A 15,372-nucleotide genomic window follows, 5' to 3' on the forward strand; every position below is an offset into this window, starting at 1 on the left:
CTGCCCCTCGGTTCCCCTTCCACATCTTCAATTTTGCACTCTTCCCACTCTCCCCTCTCTCCCCTCTGCACCTGCCTGCACACCTCCACTTTCCCCTCCCACCCACCCCCTCACTGGGCGTGTACTTCCCAGACACTTACTGGCCCCCCACCGTTCCTACTAGGTCTCTCCCACTCAGAAAACCCCTCCAAACCCCCGCCTTCCGACCACCCGAGCCCCGCCCCCACCCCATATCGCCCCGCCTCCTCCATCCTCGAGCCCCGCCCCTTGCCCTGGAGGCCTCGATGAGGGGCGGGGCCTGTCCCTCCTCCCCTTTCCCCCGCCCCCTACCGTCACGCTCAGGGGCAGCCTGACCCCGAGCGGCCCCGCAGTGACCCTGGCGCAGAGGCCTGTGGGAGGGGCGTCACAAGCCCCCGATATCCCCCCCGCCCGCTCCCCTCCCGCCCAGTCTCCTCCCCCTGGGAACGCGCGGGGTGGGTGACAGACCTGGCCGCGCGCCACCGTCACCGCACCTGCTGGGGGCGCTGCCGCTGCCTGAGAAAGAAGCCGCGGCTGCCGCCTGGAGGAGGTGCCGTCGCCTCCGCCACCGCTGCCGCCGCCGCCAGGGGTAGGAGCTAAGCCGCCGCCATTTTGTGTCCCCCTGTTGTTGTCGTTGACATGAATCCGACATGACACTGATTACAGCCCAATGGAGTCTCATTAAACCCGAGCTGCGGCCCCGCCCCGGCGCTGCCCCATTGGGCTAGACCGCAGACACTTAGGGCCACCCGTTGGCCTAAGGGTCTGTCCGTCACCCACACAGTAACCACTCTGCAGCCCATTGGGGTAGGATCCTGCCGGTCATCTCGTCTCCGCATAGCCACACCCCTCGACCCATCATACCCCCCCTCCGGTACCACCCCGGGGGAGGGTCCACTGCTAGTACCAATCAACAGACCTCTGGGCCCGCCTCTTCTGGGCACCTATTGGTCCAGCCCTTTTTCTCTCTCCCAGACACCGCGCCACCTCTACTTCCACCTACCCGCCCCTTCTACCTCTAGAAATGGATTGGGTCTACTCGCAGGAGAGGCGCTTGGCCTTATTGGCTGCAGACAACGCCAATCAGAGGGCCTAGTCCCTCTCCCCTCCCCCACAACCCCAAAGCCCCTAGCCCGCAGCTAAAGTTTGTGTGAGAGCTGATCGCTGGCGGCGGCCGCAGGATTTAGGGGTGGGCGCGGGCGGGCGCGCGCGGGCGGGCACGCGAAGTTAAAATTCGAGGTTCTCAGTCGCCAGCTCCTGCGGTGGAGCGCGCGGACGGGCGCGCCTCCTGGAGCGTTCCATCCCGCCCCCTCCTCCACCCTCTCCCGTCCCGTCCCGGGCGACTACTCGCCCGCCCCCTGGCTCGCATCCTTTCCCCCCACGCACCCCTATCCTGCAAGCCTCAGGCCGGGTGCGGGCAGTACGATGTAGCTGCACCCTCCTCGCCATCCCATGCCGAGGGGGAGCAAGCCTTTACCCGCCGGGCGTGCACCCCCCCGGCTGCACACTCGCCAGTGTCTGCAAGCACGTGCACCGTTCGCCGCTGCCTCTAGCCACCCCGGTCCCCGGCTAACCTCGCCTGCAGCCCGGCCAATCGCTTGCTGCCCTTTGTTGCTGCAGCCCGGGTCTCCCCGCTGCCTTCCTCAGCCTCCGCCTCGTCCTTTGCCAGCCGCCCGGGTCCGCAGCGCCGCGCTCCCCCCGCCCGGGACCCACCGCCGCCGCCTCCTTCTCCTCCTCCGCCTCCTCCTCCTCCTCGGCTCCGGGCTGCAGCGCACAGAGCCCGAGGCAGCGCCGCCCAGCCCCGCTCCCCCCGCGCCGCCAGCTAGCCCGCCCGGCCCGGCCGGGGGCGCAGCCTGGACCCCGCCCGCCCCAGTCCCCGCCCCGGGGGTACCTGCCTCCGCCCTGGGGGGCTCCGCTTGCCGCCCTCGGGGGAGGGCGGGGATGCCGGTGTCCGCGGGAGGATGGGGACGCCTGGGCCGTTTTGGGCGGGGAGTGTGCCCGCCAGGGCTGGGACTAAGAGGTGCGGTCCTCGCCAACGCGCCCCCCCCTCCCGCCGCTGTGGGCCCCAAACTTCGTCGTCCGCCCGGGCCTTGTACCCTCGGGCAATCGCGGCAGTTTTGGGGTGGGGGGATGCCTCAGGAGCTGTGTCTACCCTGATCAGGAGGAAGAGGGAGCAGTGACATTCAGCGACTGCGGACAGGGCACGGCGGCGGCATCCTTGGGTGGGAGTGGGGATGTCACACGCGGGCTAGAGGGGGAAGCTGCCCCTCAAGATGCCCTCTCCCGGCCTGCGAGGAGCTGGAGAGCTCTAAGCTGCGTTCTCAGTGCTTTCTTGGGCGGTGTAGCCGGATGGCAGAGGGGCTGGGGGGCGGGGGGAGACGGCTGGGGGGGCCCTTCCCCCTCTCCTCTAGCCAGCGCTCGAAGGAAGGCTGATGGCGAAGTTCGGTTTTCCAGGCTTCCCCTGGGCCCCCCGAGTTCCTGAGGCCCACAAGAGGGAGGCTGGGGACTCCTCTGGCCGCCCAGGCGAGGCCACTCTTACGCTGCCCACATGCCTCCCATCGCCCTCCAGACTGTGAAGAGAGAGTCCCTCGTTCTTCCCGGAGATGGGTGGGATGCTGGCAGGGGAAACCTCTGAAAATAGAAAAAGTAGGCTCGAGAAATGGCTCCTACAGAGTTTGAGTACGAAGTTTCCCTTCCGAGGCGCCATTTCTTGGTGAGGGGGAGGAGAACTATGGCTTTGTAAAAGAACCAAGTTTCAGGCATGGTGGCCTAGGTGGAAAGCCACCTGTTGACTTAAGTCTGTCCCAGGGCTATCTTGGGCCCTGGCAGGGTGACACATGGTCCCAGGGAGAGGAGTCCCCTGGTTGACTCTAGCATCCTCATGGCACTGACACTGCAACAGCAGCATCTTCAACTTCCCATTAGAAACCACTGTACACACTAGGTAGGTACTTTGTTAGAGCAACTTATCTCAAACAAAACAAGCAGCACAGCGCAGTCATCAAATGCAGAGCTCAGCACACACTTCACTTTTTAAAGATGGTCTGCTTCTCTGGAGTGTGAGCTGCCCCTACTGATATGCTTCCTGGCAGCAAGGTGAGAAAGGAGCTAAGACAAAGGGCACAGAGTTGCATGAAAGGATAGAAAAAGGGAGAGGGGGAGCAGAAGAGTTGTAATACTACACTCAAAACTGTCACTGGTTCCATTATAAATCCCTTTTATAGGTGTTTTATTACTTGGTTGTTAGTTTTTAAAACACAAACCTCTTTAGATTAAATCTTGGCATTCACGGGCTCAGCTCAGGGAAACAAAACACAGGGAAAGCTCCACCATCCGCCATTGGCTTGGCTACTTTTGAGTTACATTACTGATAAAACAAACAAGCAGCAGGTTGGGTTTCCTCAGAGTCTCTACCTCTTTTATTTAGTATCTTCAGTAGCTGACTCAAGGTGAATTTTTACAAGCCATTAGTTTATAATTCAGTCTAGTTCATTTAGGTATTTCAAAGAGAAGGACATTTATAAGGTGTGCTTTTTTTTAATAATGCAGGTGCTGGGATTTTTATTCCCCAAGAAATTACTAAGTAAACTTGAGAATCCTGGCACACACTTCAGCCTTTATGTTCTATCTTTTTTCCTATGGTCTGCCCAGATGCACTTTATTTTGTAACTTAGATTTGAGTCTCCCAGCCTGCATTTTATCTCAAGCAATAAAAATAAACCATGTCTTAATTAAAAACAAGTTTCAAAACCCCAAATCTGTACACTCAGAGTATGCTAAAGAAGCAACCAAAGACAATAAAACCCATAAGTCCACATTTAAGATGTCTTCAGCCAATGAATTGTGGAAGATTTATGAGCATCTAACACTTGTTATCACTAATGAGTTAGCCACATGGATTTCCAGTGCATCAAGACCTGAACAGATACCTTAGATAGAAATGGGTCTTATTTGTCTAAACTTGTGCTCCTGTAATCCCAGGAGCTGGCAAACACAGAAGAGGGAAGTATCTTTATACAACATCTTGATGTGTCTTTTGAGGTTCTTTTCTTAACAAACATAGTTCTCTAATGGGCATGGCAAGGAAAGGTACTGTGTTGCTTTCCCAATGATACTTCCCTCCAAGGTTACTTGTCCTTTGAGAAATCCTGGCTCTTCAGATAAGTGGGGCTGGAAAGGATAACAGAGACACAGCTGGAGATACTTAATGCTTCCTCCTAAACCTCTCTCTTTATCTGTGGTATCTCAAATCCTTGGCTGAGCTAAACAGCTCAATTAAGAAGTTAACCTAGAAATAACTTGAATTGAAAACCAAGCATAGTGCAAAATTTAAAAGCTGACTGTACTGAAGGATTGCGAATCCAGGGGCCCATCTGACCAGTCCTCCTCCCTCCCCCAAAATAGTTGCCAATGGGCACCAACCAGAACTGCTCAGTGTGGTCCACAGATCAGTGGCATCAAAATAATCTGGGAATGAGTGCTTAAAACACAGGTTCCTTGGCCTAACCCCAGATTCTGATTCAGTAGGTCTATAGTGAGGCTCCCAAATCTACATTTTTAGCCCATGACTTGGCTTGAAGCTTATGACCATAACCACTGGCTTAGGCTGAATGCCCTTCTTTCCCAACTGCAAAGGAATGTTTCTTTTGTGAGCTTCTTAGCCAGAAGGTTATAGTCCCTAGTACTGAGATGATTCCATGGTCTGACCTATTTGTCCCTGAGTCCTGAGGAAGGATAAAAAAGAATGCAGAGTAGCTTCAGGAGCTGAAGGGAACCTGGAGGGTTTGATCTTTTGGGTTTGCTTACCTGCTCTGAAGCAAGTCAGACAAATACTCTGATAAGAGGGATCACATCCATAGACTCACTAACAAGTCCTTCTGAAAGAAATTGGGTAAGGGAGGCAGCAAGCAGGGACCCTGAACTGATTTGTCCAGGCCACAGCCCATGATGAATTCTATTCACATTCAATTAGTCACTTAAAAACCATTGGTCTATACTGTCCTTCCACCTGCCACACGACTGGAAACTGTATCCTAACAAGGTCACAGTGCGGTTTTGTCAGTCAAGGGCAAAGGGGGTGGGGGATGATCAGTCAAACCATTCGTTTAAGTAAGCTAGCAAATCCAAGCTATAAATGTGTATGAGAAGCATGCATTGTTTTAAATAGCAGTATTTTGCACTCTTACCCCATTTGTTCCAGCTAAAAAAACCTTTAGTGTCTTTTATATGCATTCTGGACCAAGTCTACACTCCTCAGTCTACCTCTAAGGCTATGCACATCTGCACCCAACCATTATCTCATCTCCGGCTTCTCCAAGCCCCACACACTCCTCCAGGCCCAGCACACGCTGTTCCCTCTGCAGCCCTGCTCGCCCTCTTTAGCTTATCTGACGAAGACCTTGGAAAAAGATTCCTCCAAATCCCTGCTTGGCTGCAGGCTCTTTGTTAAGTTTCCCTGGTCTCTGCCAGTAGCCCACAGGACTTGAAGCAAAACTTTACTCCAGCTCTGGCACTTGTTAAGTGCTCTGTTATTATTTGTTGAATTACGGAATAAAAGAAAGCACTTATTACACTCTGTTGTCACATTTTGCCAGTCTGTTTTCCTAATGAGCTTTTTTCTACTGCTTAGCCCGGTTTGTTCATCTGTACAACTGCCCTAGAGCCTGACACATAGAAGCTACTTAATAAACACCATCCACACCTGTGGTTCCCCATCCCTGGCTGCACATTAGAATCACCTGAGGAACTTTTGTTTGTTTTTGGCTGTACGTGGGCCTCTCACTGTTGTGGCCTCTCCCGTTGTGGAGCACAGGCTCCGGATGCGCAAGCTCAGCGGCCATGGCTCAAGGGCCCAGCTGCTCCGCAGCATGTGGGATCCTCCCGGACCGGGGCACGAACCCGCGTCCCCTGCATCGGCAGGCGGACTCTCAACCACTGCGCCACCAGGGCAGCCCTGAGGAACTTTTGAATCTGTCTAGCACCAAGTCCCACCTCAGGGCACTTAAGAATATTTGGGGGTGGGGCCTGATTATCAGTATTCTTTTTTAAGCACTTTGTGCAATCACAGTACAGAACCACTGGTTTATATTTACCAGGAGGATGCCTCAGCATCAAGTGAGAAATTCTGAAGAAGACAGGAGGGTGGTAAAAGATCATAAAATTAGCTAAATGTTGCTGAGAGAACAGAGTTCTCAGGGATGTTTTTGATATTGTTTTGAGACTTAAGGGAGTCTTAATAAAGACGCGGTTTTTAGCACTAGGCTATACCAAAGAAAAACTGAACTACCCCAATATTTAATTTAATGATTCCCAGTCCTTTGGATTTTGAAATTGGGGAAAATGACAAAGTTGCCAACTTTTAATTTTGATAATAAGGACATCTTTTATTTTATTTATTTATTTTTAAGGACATCTTTTAAAAGAACTAATTGCCATCCACTATCTGCATCATTCCATAAAAGAAAGAACTCTCTGAGTAAGGGATAGTCCCGCCCATGAAATGAAAGTGAATAACTCTACATCAACATGTACATTTTCTCTCTTCCTCTTTTTTTTTTTTTCCATTTCAAGGCAGAGAGTGAAACTTTACCTCTGAGTCTGGCTACCCGACCAGAATGCATTTAGGAATCACTGGACTATTTTACACTTTTCCAGGGGTAAGAAGTATATAGATCATGTTCAATCTAATCATTAACAATTTTCTCCAATATGCCCAACTCAGTGTGCTCAATTAATTGAAGATGGTTTTCTCTTATTCTATCTTTAATACAGAAAGAAAATATATAGCTCAGAAGGGCAGTGGCAAAGGAATATGGAAGAGAGCACCAAAATAAAAGTAGGTACCAGATTTTTATCCATCTCTGCCACCAACTAATATGTGTCCTTGGACAAATCACAGAGTGGCAATGTCTTAAAAGTCAGGTTTTCAATGAGACAGTAAGCCCCGTATGGACAGTTTTGTCCTCAGAGCCTAGTACAATACCTGGTACATAGCAGATGCTTAATAAATATTTGTTAATGAATAGATTAAATCAAGAGAGTTATTTTACATCATCTCTAAAGTCTTGGCCAGGCCCCAAATCCTACAACATATTTAAACAGTAAATTACAAATCTCTGCTCTCTGTAATTTATTATTGGCTTACCCTGTGATTCCCAAAAGGTCATCATTCTTGTATGTAAAGTGTCTAAACAATTGATGAAAGAGTGAAACTGCTGAATACCTTTCTTTATTTCCTACCGCATTTTAAAATTATAACATTTTTATACATATCTGTCATAGAAAGTGTGGATAATAAAGAAAAAGAGGGGGACTTCCCTGGTGGTCCAGTGGCAAAAAATCTGCCTTACAATGCAGGCGAGGAGGGTTCGATCCCTGGTCAAGGAACTAAGATCCCACTACGCCGCAGGGCAACTAAGCCCGTGGGCCGCAACTAGCACACCTCAGCTAGAGCTCGCGTGCTGCAAACTACAAAGCCCATGCATCCTGGAGCTTGCACTCTACAACTAGAGAGAAACCCACGCACCACAAGGAAGAGCCCGCATGCTGCAACTAAGACCCGACACAGCCAATAATAAATAAATCTTTAAAATAAAAAAAGAAAAAGAAGAGGGGAAAGGGGGAGAATTAGTTGTAGGTCCTTACACTGAAATATAATCTGTTGGTGTGTATTCTAATTTTTTACCTCAGTCAATATTTCTGTTGTGACTGAAGTTTGCAGTAAAATTTTCAGCTAGGGAAACTGAAGTAGTAAAAAGCAACTTACTAGGACTTACTAGAATATTGAGACTTCTCAGACAGGTTGCATGTATGATAATCATTCCATGTCTGGAAATACTCCAATTTTTTAACAGAACTGCAGACAGAGGGCCTGAATTAGCCTTTTCATCTATAAGGTCCTCAATTCAGTCCACATCCAATCATTCAAGTTAGCAAGTTAAAAACATCCCAAAGACGGCCAAGAGGATCAGCCTGGTGAGCCATTTAACCAGCTCCATATCTTTCCCGGTATTAGTAACAAGACTGCTTGTGGGAGACCATGGTTGAGCTTGATCATAACAACCTTGGCCAGAAACTCCTTCAGAGTTGGGATTGGGTTTATCTTTATATTCCCCAAATTGCGTTGCACATGGTATTAATAAATGATGTTGATGGAACTTCCCTGGTGGTCCAGTGGGTAAGACTCTGCGCTCCCAATGCAGGCAACCCGGGTTTGATCCCTGGTCGGGAAACTAGATCCCACATGCATGCCGCAACTAAGAGTTTGCATGCCACAACTAAGAAGCCCACATGCCGCAACTAAAAAAAAAAAATTATGTTGAGTAAAAAGGTTAAGGATCTGTTATCTGCTTATCTAAAACCTCTTATAAAATTCATAAATTAGACTGTAAACCTCATAAGTTTAAATATTTCTTGTATAGTGTGATATACATCATAGGCATTCATTAAATATATGATGGTTGGATGAATACATTCCGTAACCACTGTAAAATTGTACTTCCTGTTACCTAATCTAAAACCACTTTTTCTAAGCTATGTATTTGTTGGGGAGTGTCTTTAAACATTTAACGTTTCAGCATTTGATCAGTGGGTGTGTTTTATTTATTATATACTACATTTATTATATTTTACATTTGGTTTTTCTCTGCTATGTGTGTGTGTGTGTGTGTGTGTGTATACACACACACACACACACACACACACACACACACACATAATATATATATATATAGAGAGAGAGAGAGAGAGAGAGAGAGATACTTGAAACCACTCTCTCTACTCCCACAACTGTTTTAGCTACCCACTTCTGGAGTTTGTGACCTATTATTCTGCTCCATGTGGCTCACTTCAGCGGCTGATGTGACTTGGCATATCTACTGGTTGGGACTGATATCTTCCATTTTCTTTCCATTGCAATGCCACACATCGAATGATAACCTTTAGTAAATAGTCTATAATGGCTCCTGTTTTGTTTCCTGAATCACAACTGATGACCTAAAATAACAACTCCAAGTTCAATTTATTTGTAGTTTGTAGTATCTCAACCTATGGCAGAGAGATTAGTGTTCACCAAGTATTACCTATCCTCCCCTATTTTCATAGCCTTCTTTTCAGTTAGGTTAGATCATGTGGCTACTTTCAGCCAATGGACTATTAGCAGAAGTGGTATGTACTACTTCTGGGTCAAGGAAGTTAAGAACCAGGGTGGTTGTTCTCCATTCTCTCTTTCTCTGCAGAAGCATCTCAGAAGCCATGTGTTTACAGATGAGACGCCATTGTACAATTCGGCAGAGCCATTATCAGCCTGGACCCCTGAGTGAATGAATGGAGCAGATTCCCCCAATCCCACAATTGGTTTGAATGTGTAACAGGAGAAATAAATTTTGTTGTGTTAAGCCGAAGAGATGTGTGTTGAAGTTTGTCTACTACAGCAGGTAGTAGAGTTGGAGAACCTAAATTAATATATTCCCTAAATGCAGTACTTTACAAATACCTTTTTAAAATCTCAGTAACTGTGTCCTTGAGGTAAAAGCACTTCCCTCCTAATTATCCTTTTCTCCAAGCACCCCAGCTGACTGCCCATTGGCCGTGGTATATCAGATATATCACATTATGTTGGACTTCCCCCAGAATGCTTTAGTAAAACTGTTGGTGAGATGAAGAGAATTAAAAAGTGGATCAGTTTCTTCATTAAATAAAAGCTGTGGGGCTTCCCTGGTGGCGCAGTGGTTGAGAGTCCGCCTGCCGATGCAGGGGACACAGGTTCGTGCCCTGGTCCGGGAAGATCCCACATGCCGCAGAACGGCTGGGCCTATGAGCCATGGCCGCTGAGCCTGCGCGTCCGGAACCTGTGCTCCGCAACGCGAGAGGCCACAACAGTGAGAGGCCCGCGTACTGCAAAAAAAAAAAAAAAAAACAAACCAAATAATCTGTGAAAGCCTGGGGCGGTAGTGTCATTCTCAGGCTAGAATCTACTGTGTTTCTGAACACAGTAGAAGTAAGTTGGAATCACCTTAGTGATTAGCTTTTTGGCTTCCAAATAATTAACTTTGTCACCACTGTAAGTTGAGTTTGTTGAAACTCAAAAATGGAAAAATGTCTGCTTCTTAAGGGAAAGAAATTCTGCCCCAGTCCATTCAGTGCCCTTTTTGCAGCTTCTCGGCCTACTCTTGGAGCTCTAAGAAATGACAAACGACCTAGGAGCTGATTTGCAAGGTGGCTAGGAGAAGTGCATTTTGTTCCTGTCAATTAAAGGAGTAGGGGACTCAATCGTTGGGCATGGTGTTGTGTAATTCTGTGGCTCTACTCAAAACCTCTTAGGATAAACAGTGGGGGAATAAGGGATGTTGAAGTGGACTGCGGGAGCATGTTGGCTGAGCATGGCTTTTGAGTGCTTGGCCTAACAATATTATTAATAATAGCTACCACTTATGGAGTACTTACAGGGCTAAGTGATTTCCCTGAATTGGCTCATTTGACCCTCACAAAAATCCTTTTTAAATACTGCTATTATCCCCCATTTTACAGACAAGGAAACTGTGGCCCTGAGGTATTGAGTGGTTGGCAGGAGGTCAGAATTCCCTTTCCATGCCTGTCAGTGAGGTCTGAACTCAAAGCCCAGGGCTACAGCCACTGCCCCATGAGGGTGGTCCCGCGGGGCTGTTCAGGAGTCCAGGCAGGTACTGAGCAACCTGCCCTCCTCACACTGCCCACATGGCGCCCTCCCGCAAACCAGAAGCTACACTGCGGCACCCATGACCTCACCCAGGCACCGACGCCGGAGGCTCTTGGCCAGAGAGGAGGCTGGCTCCACCAAGGAAGGGAAGGCGCGAAGGCAGGAGGCTCGGAAGGCAAAGCGGCCTCTGAGGCAGAAGCAAAGAGTCCTGGCACTCGACGGAATGGAGAAAGAGAAGGTGCTGCTGGCAGTGACAAAGAAGAACCGCCCAGGCCAGGCCTCAGGGAGGCCAGAGGCCCGACCACTTCCAGGCCGTGAGGACTCCGGAACAACCACTTTTCGGCGTGCCAAAGCCTCTCATTTAATTCCGACAAGTTTTTTTAGAGAGAGGAGGAAGGAGCGACGCCGCGAGCGAGGACACGAAGCTTCCGCAGACGGGTGCTGGGGCGGAGGCTCCTGGGCGCAAAGTCGCGCCCGCCGCGGCCTCACTTGCCAGCCACCGGGCGATGTTCTGTGCCTTTGTCATTCAGCGTCCCACGGTGCCAGCTAAGTCACTCAGCTGTCACCGGCAGGCCCAGAGTCGCAGGACTCAAAATAACTCCAGTGAGACCTCCCAGAGGCGGAAGGCCCCTTCTCGGCGCGAAGGAGCATCAGGGGCATCTCTGCAAGTTGCTAAATTAGCCCGGCTGCTGTTCCGTTTTTAATTTTTTGTGTGAATTCAAGACTAGGCCGCGGATGTCTTGGCAGCGTGTGAATGAGTCCCTTTCTGAAAGAATTCACCCTGCTGAAGGGCCGCTGTCAGGCGCACCAAACTTGCAGCGAGCAGCAGGCGCTGATAGGAGCCCTCCCTGTGCCCGGTGCCTCGGCCTCCCTTCCCCGCTGGGCTGCCTCGGGGAGCCCCACGCCCTGCGCCACCACCTCCCCGGGAAGGGCCAGCCCGGCAGGACCTGGGCCTGGCGTGACCTCTGTGCCTCCGCCATCGGGGAGCCCGCGCCCAGCATTTTTCCTCCGGCTGGACATGACCCCAGTGGCCTGCACAGAAGGAAGAAAGGAAATCAGGCAGAAGGTTCTGGAAACTGGCAGGTTCCCACCTGGAGGAGCTCTGTCTGTGCTGAAAATGTGCCTGCCTCTGGGGGGTGCCAGCCAGAGCGTCATCACCAGCCTGACATCAGCCATCATGCAGAAGGAAAGATCCATTTCAGTGAGGATGACCCCAGACATTTATTGCTCTAGCAGAAAGCAATAAATACGTAGCTGGGACATTGTAGTGTGGGTTTTTTTAAGCATCACATCCAACTCCTTGCTGCCACCTTTCTCAATCTGAATGTGCCCGATTTCTCCCACGGAGGTCCCATAAACCTCCTGGATTTGGACCTCCCGTGTAAAGCCAAGGACACAGGAGCTGGAACAACCCACCACCTTGCCTCGGCTGCCACTTTTGCCCACATGAGCCAGTGTTTTGACTGAGACTAGATAAGAATTGACATGATACATTTTAAAGAAAGTTTGATATATTTTAAATAATACATAGTCCAACATGAACAGTTAAAAAAAGAGGAAAAGTACAAATAGCTAATAAACCTATGAAAAATGTTCAGAACTACTAGTTATTGAAGACATGTGAGGGGCTTCCCTGAGTGGCTCAGTGGTTAAGAATCCGCCTGCCAATGCAGGGGACACGGGTTTGATCCCTGGTCCGGGAAGATCCCACATGCCGCGGAGCAGCTGAGCCCGTGCACCACAACTACTGAAGCCCGTGCGCCTAGAGCCTGTGCTCCGCAACAAGAGAAGCCACCGCAGTGAGAAGCCCCGCGCACTGCAATGAAGAGTAGCCCCCGCTCGCCACAACTAGAGAAAGCCCGCGCACAGCAACAAAGACCCAATGCAGCCAAAAATAAACAAATAAATAAATTTATATTAAAAAAAAAGACATGTGAGACCCTATTTTTCTTCCCTTCTGAATTAGCAAAATGAAAATATGGAATCCCCCCACATTGGCCTGGGTGTGGCAAGCTTAGCACTCTCTCTGGGACCGTAAACTGATGCGAAGTTTCTGGAAAGTAATTTGACAACGTTTATCAAGAGCCTTAAAAATGCCCCACGCAGTTGAGCGGACTCTAAAGCTGGGGCGTGGGAGTCAAGCAGATGTGAGTCCTGATCCTCACCATTCCAGTTGTGTACCCCAGGACAAGTCACTTGGCCTCCTTTAAGCCCCTTTCCTCAAGGATGAGAAAAATGGGATGCTTCTCCCTACCTCACAGGGCTGTTGTGAGGATGAAAGGAAAAAATACAGGCTGCTTAACAAACAGGGATGGTAGCTGTAGTGGTTGTTATCATAAATTCTCTTTGAGGCAGTAATCTGGACTGTCCTAAAGAAATAATCTGAAATGTAGGCAAAGATTCATGCACAAAAGATGTCTATCCAGCATTACCTATAATCATAAAAACATGGAAACACCGCACCCAGCATTAGGGGAAAAGTTAAGAAAGTTATGGTACAGCCACGTGGTTTTAGATATAAACTCGATTGATAGTATAACAGGGAAGAGCCAAATCCGATTACATGTTGGACCTGTTTCTTTTACTTTAACCTTTGCTTTCAGCTTCTTTTGTTCACTAAAAGGATACTGTCTATACATAATGGCCTGCCTTGGGGAACCCTGCCCCTCTGCCTGAATGTTAAACCAAAGTGCCTTTGTTCAGGGAAATATCCGGACCCTGTTCCACCTGTGGATGGCTACAGAAAGAAGAAATTAACACATCCCCTCCCCAAGGCTGCCCATTCCAGGTGATATTTGCAAAACTTATGACCTTTTTACTTTACTTCCTCATCTCCTCCCCTTCTCTGTGCTATGAAAGAAACTGGCATCCAAACCCCAATAAGATGGTTTTTCAGAGACACTAGTCTGCCATCTTCTCGGTCTGCCGGCTTTCCAAATAAAGTCGTATTCCTTGCCTCCACACCTCGTCTCCAATTTATTGGCCTGTCGTGAGGGGAGCAGAGTGAGCTTGGACTTGGTAACAATAGCATATGATAATGCACGGTTCTGTACCTTGCTTTTTTCACTTAACAGTGTAACATTTCGCAAGATACACGCGTCTGCAAGATAAGTGCCTAACATTGGAATTGTTGGGTCAAAGATGTGCATTTAAAAATTTGCAGCTATGGCCAACTTGCCCCACAGAGGTTGTTCCAGTGCACACTCTGACAGAAATATCAGAGGGCCTGTTTCTGCGGCTCTCCACAACAACATTATCAACCTTCGTTTTTGGCCAAGGTGAAAGTGGTATCCTGTAGAAATTTCAATTTGCATTTCTCTTATTATGAGTGAGGTTGAACACCTTTTCATATGTTTAACAGCCATTTGTGTTTCCTTTTCATTGAATTGTCTGCTTTGGCCTCAGTTTCTATTGAGTAATAGGCCTTTTTTTTTTTTTTTTTGCATTCATTTAGCTCTTCAGTTGACACATATGCAAATCCTTTTCCTTTAGTTTATCACTTATCTTTTAATTTTTTTGTGGCTTTTGCCATTCAGCTTTAAAATAAAAAAACATATTGTCAAGGTTCTAGGTAATTGCTCTTTCTCTGCTATGACACAGTGTATTGTCCTAACACATTGACGCTTCTCCCTCTTTCTGAGCTCCTTAAGGGCAGGGACCCTGACCACTTGAACCTCTGGCAGGCACCCAAAAGATACCTGGTTAGTGACTGTAGTTCCACTTAGTGAGTGAGTGCCAAGAACCCATGCCTCCTAGGTAAATCTGCATAGTACACAAGGGAAAAATATTCTCCTGACCTATCAGCTTCTTCCATGAAACAGTCATGGTCAACTTGTAATGAAAATGTAGTGAATTTTCAAAATATTATCCCAGCCTCAGAGGAGTAGCCTCAACGTTCAAGGTCACACTGAGAGTTGACAAGTCCACCCACAGCCTCCCACCTGGCCCAGTCCCACCCAGTCTAGCCCCAAGCAGGACAGACTCTCCCAGCCCGCGGGGGACTCACTGTGCTCTGGCTCCCTGCTGAGCGAGCTGGTGGGCAAATCTCCATCCGCAGGGCCTGGGGCAGCTTCAGAAGACCCACAACTTATCTTCTCAGGGACCTACAAGGAAAAGCAAAGTTCCTTTCCACCAGAAAAGAACAGGGTGGCCCAGATTGTGTTATGCAAATGATTAACTCCAATCTATGGAAACTTCAGAGCATTCCTGGCCTCACGGGGAAGGAACAAGAAAATGCAAGTTTAAAAAAAAGGAAAAGGAAGAGAGTACAGACAACTTTCAGCCTTTGGCAGAGGTGGGCCAGGTTAGGAATTGCTGCCAGGGTCTCACATACTGCTTGCTGTTCAGGGGCAAAATTGGGCAGAGGTACAAAGATAAACCTTGTCCCCAAAGCTGATTTCATTTTGGAGCTCAGCCATTGGTATCGTTTCTTTTCTAACAGCTGCACTCCATGAACAAGGGACATCAGAGGGCTGTGTTAGGGCATCCAATTCTGCTTTACTCGAATGGTTAGCCCCTTCTTCCCAGAAAGCATGATGGACCCAGTCTAAACAATAACCCTCCCATACCAGAGACATCTTCAGAGATGTCTCTCTAAAGACAGAGACATTTCTTTATATCTTTACATATCTTAAAGGCTTTTTAATTTTTATTTATTGTTTTGGCCACTCTGCGTGGCT

At 48.8% G+C, this 15,372-nt stretch overlaps 1 protein-coding gene and 1 long non-coding RNA gene across 8 annotated transcripts in view; one reads left to right on the forward strand and one right to left on the reverse strand.

The window, feature by feature from the left end:
• KAT6B (lysine acetyltransferase 6B) overlaps positions 1-14,816 on the reverse strand; it is a 196,106-nt gene extending 181,290 nt beyond the window's left edge. For 3 of the 6 annotated variants that reach the window (XM_019935995.3, XM_019935994.3, XM_019935992.3), the window contains exon 1: positions 487-626. The gene's annotated coding sequence lies outside the window, so the exon portion shown is untranslated. Of the gene's footprint in view, positions 1-486; positions 798-1,592; positions 1,672-14,699 lie in introns of those variants that run through there. The other 3 variants (XM_033842427.2, XM_033842425.2, XM_019935993.3) reach the window with 3 other exon arrangements.
• LOC141276671 (uncharacterized) lies at positions 478-9,496 on the forward strand. Of its 2 annotated transcripts, none has more exons than XR_012326586.1 (4): positions 478-607; positions 6,589-6,674; positions 6,790-6,853; positions 9,255-9,496. It is a non-coding gene; the product is annotated as an uncharacterized lncRNA (long non-coding RNA). The 2 variants fall into 2 exon arrangements; XR_012326585.1 differs by having other exon boundaries at positions 563-607; positions 6,593-6,674.
• Positions 14,817-15,372: the final 556 nt, after the last annotated feature.

This window comes from Tursiops truncatus, chromosome 16 (genome assembly GCF_011762595.2).
Source record: "Tursiops truncatus isolate mTurTru1 chromosome 16, mTurTru1.mat.Y, whole genome shotgun sequence".
NCBI lineage: Eukaryota > Metazoa > Chordata > Mammalia > Artiodactyla > Delphinidae > Tursiops > Tursiops truncatus.